The following is an 8130-nucleotide window of genomic DNA, read 5'->3' as shown; positions in this document are numbered from 1 at the left end:
CAAGGTATGTCGGCAGTTCAGAGGCAGCCTGGAGGATATTGGAACATCCCATCCATGAACATTTCCCCCAAATTGTACAACTTTCTGTTCATCTTGAAAATGGGCAGCGTGTCATGTTCTCAGCTGATACTGCTCTGGAACGAGCCCAAGGTCCACCGCCTGCCACAACTTTGACAGCATTTTTTCAACTCTGCCATGAGGATGACTTTGCAAGGGGTCTCAAATACGTAGAAGTCCCTGAGTTTTACACTTGGAACAAATCGACAAAGAAATGGATGAGAAGAATGCGTGGGGTACAAGTTGAAGGTACTGAAAATGATGATGTATGGAAGGCACCATGCATTGGGAGAATCTACACGATTAGTCCAAAAGCAGGGGAGTGTTATTTCTTACGCCTGTTGCTCAATGAGGTTGCTGGTCCAACTTCATTTCAAAATTTGCGAGCATACAATGGTCAGGTGTTTGAAACATACAGAGCAGCGTGCCTTGCTCGAGGCCTTCTAGAAAATGACCATCACTTGCATCAAGCAGTAGGAGAGGCAAGTGCCACTCAATCACCTTCAAATTTGCGAAGCCTATTTGTGATAATTTTAACAGCCTGTGAGCCAAGAAATCCTCTTGAGATCTGGATGGCTTTTCGTGATGTAATATCTGAAGACATTCTTCACAGATACAGGCAAGAAGTTAACAATCCAGAAGCAGATTTTAATGAGGACATCTACAATAAAACTCTTTGTCTAATTGAAGAAAAAGTTCTCCTTATGTGCGGTCAACCATTGGCAAGCTATGGATTACCTGCACCAATGCAAGGGAGAGATGAAAGACTCGCGAGAGAGTATCAACGTGAAGTTACTTATAATCTTGAAGAACTTCCCTACAAGCAGAAAATATGCAAGAAAAACTGACCGATTCTCAAAGAGAAGTTTACAATTCATTCATGGCAATGTTGGAAGCACAAGGTGAAATGAACAAAAACATGATGTTTCTTGATGCTCCAGGTGGTACGGGCAAGACTTTTGTAATCAATTTGATCCTTGCAAAGATTAGATCCATGAGAAAGATTGTGCTTGCAAAAGCATTCAGTGGCATTGCTGCTACTCTACTACAAGGTGGCCGCACTCTTCACAGCACTTTTAAAGTACCCTTGGATACTCATCGAATGGATCAGCCAGTTTGCAAAATTACTGGTAACTCAGCCTTGGCAAATGTAATTAGAGACACCTCTGCAATCATTGTAGACGAAGCCCCAATGACGCACAAGAGTGCTTATGAAGCAATTGACCGAACACTGCAAGACATCACAGGAAACAAGAATCCCATGGGTGGCATTCCAACCTTATTTTGCGGTGATTTCCGTCAAATCCTCCCAGTGGTTAAAAATGGCACAAGGGCTAACATTGTCAATGCAAGTTTGAAACAATCCTATCTCTGGAGGCACGTTATAGTGAAGAGACTGACTACTAATATGAGAGCCTATATCTCTGATAACACAGCTGCAGCAGACTTCTCAAAATTGCTTCTCCAAATCGGTAATGGTCAGTTTCCTATCACTTCTTCACCTGACACAATTAAGATTCCAACTGCGCTTGGTAAATGTGTCGGTAATCAGAAGCAACTGAAAGACAAAGTGTACCCAGACCTGCAAAACAATGGAAAATCACCGGATCGGCTTGCTGAGAGGGCTATTATTTCGCCATTAAACAGCAATGTGAATCATTTGAACAATTCAATAATGGATGAATTTCCAGGAGACACAAAGCAATACAAGTCAGTTGATTCAGCTACTAATGAATATGAAGCTGTTCACTACCCTGTGGAGTTTTTAAACTCTTTGGAGATATCTGGAATGCCTCCACACATTTTAAATCTCAAAATTGGATCGCCAATCATGATTCTTCGATCCTTGGAACCGCCAAAAACAACAAACGGAACCAGATGTGTTATCACCAGATTGCACACCAATGTACTTGAGGCCACCATTTCCTGTGGTCCCTACAAAGGCGAAACCGTTCTACTGCCAAGGATCCCCTTAGTTCCATCGGACTCAGTACTTCCATTTAAATTCCGGAGACTCCAATTTCCTGTGAAGGTGTGTTTTGCAATGAGCATAAACAAAAGTCAAGGTCAGACATTTAACACCATTGGCGTAGACTTGACATCAGACTGCTTCAGTCACGGTATGTTCTACGTCTCCATCAGCCGGACAGGAAGTTCAGAAAAACTCTACATTCTGGCTCCAAATCAAAGCAGCAGAAATGTAGTTTACCCTGAGGCTCTTTAGTGAAAAGTTCGAGAAATGGATATGAGGAAAAACTGACATGATCTGATTGTGGTTAGTTTTTAGTATTGAATGTGCAAGATAAAATTTAAGCAAGAGTTGAAAATTATTTCAATGGAAAATTTACTATGTAACATCAAGTAACCTTCCTTTTTGATGAAAATGTTTTGTGAAGTTCCTGATTGAATTTCAGTGACTACAAGAGGTAGTTAAAATGTTAATCACCTTATGCAATCGTTGCTCTTACAACATCAACTTACTGGAAAGGTGCCCACAGATTTTGGTACCCGAGTGCGCAACAAAGCTCCGTGCGAAGCACGGGTATCTTTGCTAGTATATATATAATGGGCCAACAACTGTGTGTGTTCGCCTTTTTGCTAAAATCTTTCATAATCCGCATCTTTGCGGCATGGACATGTATCATAAGAAAGAGCGATCTCTCGGACAAATAATATCCAAAAATTAGAAATAAATGGTCAATTATTTCATATAGAAATGTCGAAGGGAGGGCCATGTAAAAAATCTATGCTACACTGAATTTTAAACACGCATGCGCAAATGGAAGTTTCTAACTTTTTTTAAAAGGTTAATTTACAATGTGACAGCGTCATTAGAATCTTAGTCCGATGGATAAGGTACTCTGTGCATTGTGGGTTCGCGCCCGGCACGCGTCGTTTTTTTATTCTTTTCTGTGCTTACAAAATTTTGCTTTTGCTTTCGTTTCTGGCTGATGCCGCCAAAATCCCCGGCCCTCCCTTTCACAATTTTTTATAACTGGGAAACACCACTACCCGCCACAGGTGTCAGCATCCCCCCCGCCGTATGTCACAATTTTTTTTACGACCGAACAACGCCTTCCCCGCTAGTCTAATATATAAAAGGCAAAATGTATGGGTGTGTGTTTGTATGTCTCGCAAAACTTCCGACAAACGCGTCGGAACGTGACAAAATTCATATCGTTTTAAAGATCGATGTCTCAGACAATAAACATAAAAAAAATTGTCCAAAAAGATTAATTCTTTCACCGTCAGTTTACAAAAAGGGGTTACTTTTTTCGTCGACATTTTTGCAAGTCATTCAAACCTCCTTTGAAGAGCATTATTTCGAACGCTCATGATGTCACTATCGTTGTGGGCGCATCGATAAAACCGTTTGCTTTTTTTTTTACCTCTTTTTCTTCTTGCGTGTTACGGGTTCGAGCCTGCCTACTACTCCCATTTTTTACGTTAGCAGGGCACTCACTGACATTTTGAGTTGTTTTAATTCATTTTTTTTGCCGAACCAACCCCCTTGCACATACTACGACACAACCGGGCAACGTCGGGAATCCAGTTAGTCTATTATTTAATGGGAAAACGTCTGTTTGTTTGTGTGCTTGTGCGTATGTCCGCTAAAAACGTTTGAGACACGCATCGGACCAAGTCGAGACGGGTACCATCTGAAAGAGCAATCTCTCGGTCGACTAATTTTGTGAAAATTAGAAAAAAAAGCCAATTACTTCGATAAGAAATAAAGTTTAAAATGAAGGGAGGGTCTGAAAAATCGTGTCTTTCTAAACAATTTCTAAAACTACGCATGCGCAGTCAAGAATCATTTTTTGAATTTGTTTAAATAACAGAATTTCTGACGTTATTTCCCTCTTACTGTTATATCGCATATCCATCCATATAAACCAAAAACCAGCAGGAACAGGGACAGTGACAATAATGGCGACGCTAAGACAACGCCCGTTCGTCAATACAACGTAAATGAACAAACTAAGCACACACGACAACATCAAAGCTCATTTTTTATGTACATACATCAACGGAATAACTCGCATCTTACTTCAACAAAGAAAACCGCCATCAAAAGAAAAATCAAAATACAAAACACAAACATCACAGCAAACGCAACCCCGGCAGCATATAAACACGGATAATTATCTCATAAAACACTGCAATAGTACAACACCTAATAGAAAACATTCACAACTTTCTTAGCTTTAAATTGATATAACACATGTATACAAACATCAAGCAGATGACTCCCTACAATACATTAAAACACAAAAAACAAACACAAATAGCGAAAACGCCGACCAGCAATAAAAGCTGCCTACAACTACGTCCACAAAAAAGCTGTCTACAACTACGTCCACATCGCGAGTATAGAAATAACAGCTTTTTCGACAAGCGAGCAGATGGGCCCTGCATGTCAAGCTATGAACACCACTTCGTCACCAGCTAGCAGCCGTTAATCCCTCACAGCGACACCAGCTATTAAACTTACTATGCTCTCCCGCCACTGCCGCCGCATCGCCGCTATCTCACTCGTTATACTGGACAGCAAGCCTTGAAGACTACCATCTTCCGTCACTTCCGCCAGATCACCACAGCTCACCAGACAGCGAGGAGTGTCCCGCCAATAGCAGGAGCCACTGTCACCAATTCGTCACAGCGACATCTGCTTTTAGGATTACTCCTTTTCCGCCATCGCCGCACTTGTATCCCAGATACCAGGCCACTAAGCCACATTTCTGTCATCGCTGCCACCGCACACGTATTCCAGACGCTAGAACACATAAGACGCGTTCCTGACATCGGCGCCCACGCCTCAATCTGACCTAACACCAGATCGTCGCTGAGACATATTAGACACCCGACCAGCATTCACGCCGCCGCCGCCAGAACATCCTGACACGCCAAGCAGTTCGTTTAACGATCATTTTATCTTTAAATAAAAGGTTTAAACTCAACCTTTTCGTTTGTTCCTTTCTTGACTTCCATACACTCGGTTTTGTAATATAACATTATGCGCATGGATTAGGTGGTCTTCTCGTCAGCTATAGTTTTCACGTTCGAGTACAGTTAACGGTTGTGTTTTTTTTTGTCATTTAAACAGTTTACTTACGAACCGAAGGTGAAGAAACAAACAAACTTTCTATCATTTTTTTTTTTTACAGTTTAAACATTTATACAAGGTTAAAAGATTTTTATATTATTTAGCATTTTTTTATCGGCGGTTAACTAATCATTTTTATAACAGTTTCTACTTTGTCAAAAAAAAATTTCCTTACTGCGATTTTTTAAAATCAGAATTTTAAAAAGAAACAGCGTCACCTCCTCTATTTTTTTTTTTTAAATTAAACAGTCATTATCTCTATATTTGAAAGGGGTTCTCATTTTTTAGTTACAACGTTATAGTAAATCGATCCCCAATTTTGTAAACACGGTTTTGGTACTTGTGCACGTTTGCTACCGTGCTGAACTAATAATCTTATGGAGAGGGGGAGGTTATTTGTAATGCTCCAATCATTAGATATGTATGTTTTAATAAAAAAAACAAAAAAACAAAAAAACAAAAGAAAAACAGGATATTGTGAAACTTGCATATAATCATAAAAAATAGCACAACATCAAAAGTACAAAAGCGCCGTTTTTTCCCCTATTTTTTCCTATTTTGTAAACACGGAAGTATGGTTTTTGGGTGTGCTGAAAATAAATATCAGTTTTTGCAAAGTCATTCACGCCCCGCGACCTCAACGTACGTTTTAAAGTCGTTATTTCGAAGGCTCGTCGCCACAAGTGCGCCGTGGGCCAGAGAATTACAGGGTTGAGCATGGCAACTGCGGCTAATTTTCTTTTTGTTGCTATTCTCATTTTTGTTAGGGGGGTATTTTTTTTTACGCTCGCACAGGTACTCGCTCGATTGAAACATTTTTTGGGGAGGATGGCCGGCTTGCTCAATAACTTTACTATACTACCTCTCCACACCCGGACAATACCGGGTACCTAGTTTTCTATAATATAAATCTCAGTCGTCTGTGTGTTTGTACGTCCGCTAAAAACTTTTGTCAGATCGGTATGAATTAAGTACCATTAGAAAGAGTGATCTCTCGGACACATAATACCGAATAATTAGACAATACACAGAAATGTCGTTTGTTTGAAGGGTGATCAGGTAAAAATCTTAGTCTCTACGCCGTTTGTTAATCGTGCGTGCGCAAACAGTCGATTCGTTGCTAAATTTGCGTTGTAATAACATCGGTGACGTCTTGGTCCAATCGATAACGCGTTCGCTTATACACTTAACTTTTGTAAGTTCGCGTACACCATGCGAGATTTTTGTTCTTTTAATAACGTTCTTTCTCTCTTATATTTTAACATTCTCAACTTTCTTACGCGCGCCCACCACGCGGTATTTTTGATAACACGATAAGATGGCACCCAAATCGCATTAAAAAAATTCGAGTCTGTTATAATATATACGAAATCTCCATGAATTAAAATATTATATTTAACTGACTGGGCAATGTCGGGCGCTCCCGCTAGTACGTATATAACCGTATTTTACGACCTGGCAACGATGCCCGGTAGTAATATATATATATATATATATATATATATATATATATATATATATATATATATATATATATATATATATATACATATATATATATACATATACATATGTATATATATACATACATACATATATATATGTATGCATATATGTATGTATATTTACATACATATATATGCATATTTACATGCATATATATACATATTTATATACATATTTATATACATATTTATATGCATATATATACATATTTATATACATATATATACATATATATACACATATATGTATACATATATATACGTATATATACTTACATATATATACATATATACATATATATGTATACATATTTACATATATATACATATACATACATATACATATATATACATATATACATACATATATATACACATATATATGCATACATATATATAGATATATAGATATATATATACATATATATACATATATATACATATACCTTATATATATATATATATATATATATATATATATATATATATATTCTAGCCGTTCAGCTCGGCTTTGCTCAGGCCCTATGTACTGTTCATAACTTTATGTGCATATGTATATATATATATATATATATATTAAACTTTGACTCATGTCCAGGTAACCTACATCTAAAATTTCAAGTGTTTAGACCCAAAATTGGCGAAGGAGTTTAGTAGAGTCTGCAAAGGTAAACTATGTAAAATTTGACCTCTTGCTAGCAAAATTTTCGCCCAATAACGGATTAAAAAGCTTGCTGCATATCTGAACACTCTTTATGTAAATTTTCAAATGTTAGCCCCAAAATCTACTGAATAGTTTGCTAGAGACCGCAAACGTCAAATCTTTTGAACTTTGAACACTTGCAGCCAAATTTTCGACCAAAAAACGATTAAAAACTTGCTCTATGTCTGAATACACTTTATGTAAAAATTTAAATACTTAGACAAAAAATTGGCTGAGTAATTTGGTAGAGACTGCAGAGGTAATTTTTTTTTAAGTTTGACCCCAATTTCGACCCCTTAATACTTATTTTTTGGGCTCAAATCAAATTAAAGAGTTAGATCCATGTCCAAAGAACCTATATCTAAAATTTCAAGTGTTTAGACTCCAAGTTGGCGGAGGAGTTTGGTAGAGTTCTCAAAGGTCAAATCGTTGAACTTTGACCGCTTAACAGCCAAATTTCTGACCGAAAACCGACCAAAAAGATTTTCCCAAATTTCAGTACCGCTTATATTCAATCTCGAATCTGTAGACTGAAAATTGACAGCGTTATTGCGTAGTGAAATGTGTACACACACACACACACACACACACACACACACACACACACACACACACACACACACACACACACACACGACATTTTCACTTTTATAGATATATAAATAGAAAGATATAGATATATGTGTTTTTGTTTGTGTGTGCGTGTGTATGTAAACAAAATAAAATTATAAAATATAGAAACACATTATTTATTAATTTCC

The sequence above is a fragment of the Euprymna scolopes genome, chromosome 6, assembly GCF_053919585.1.
Source record: "Euprymna scolopes isolate OS-2025 chromosome 6, ASM5391958v1, whole genome shotgun sequence".
In the NCBI taxonomy this organism is placed as follows: Eukaryota; Metazoa; Mollusca; class Cephalopoda; order Sepiida; family Sepiolidae; genus Euprymna; species Euprymna scolopes.
This window is presented reverse-complemented; position numbering follows the sequence as displayed.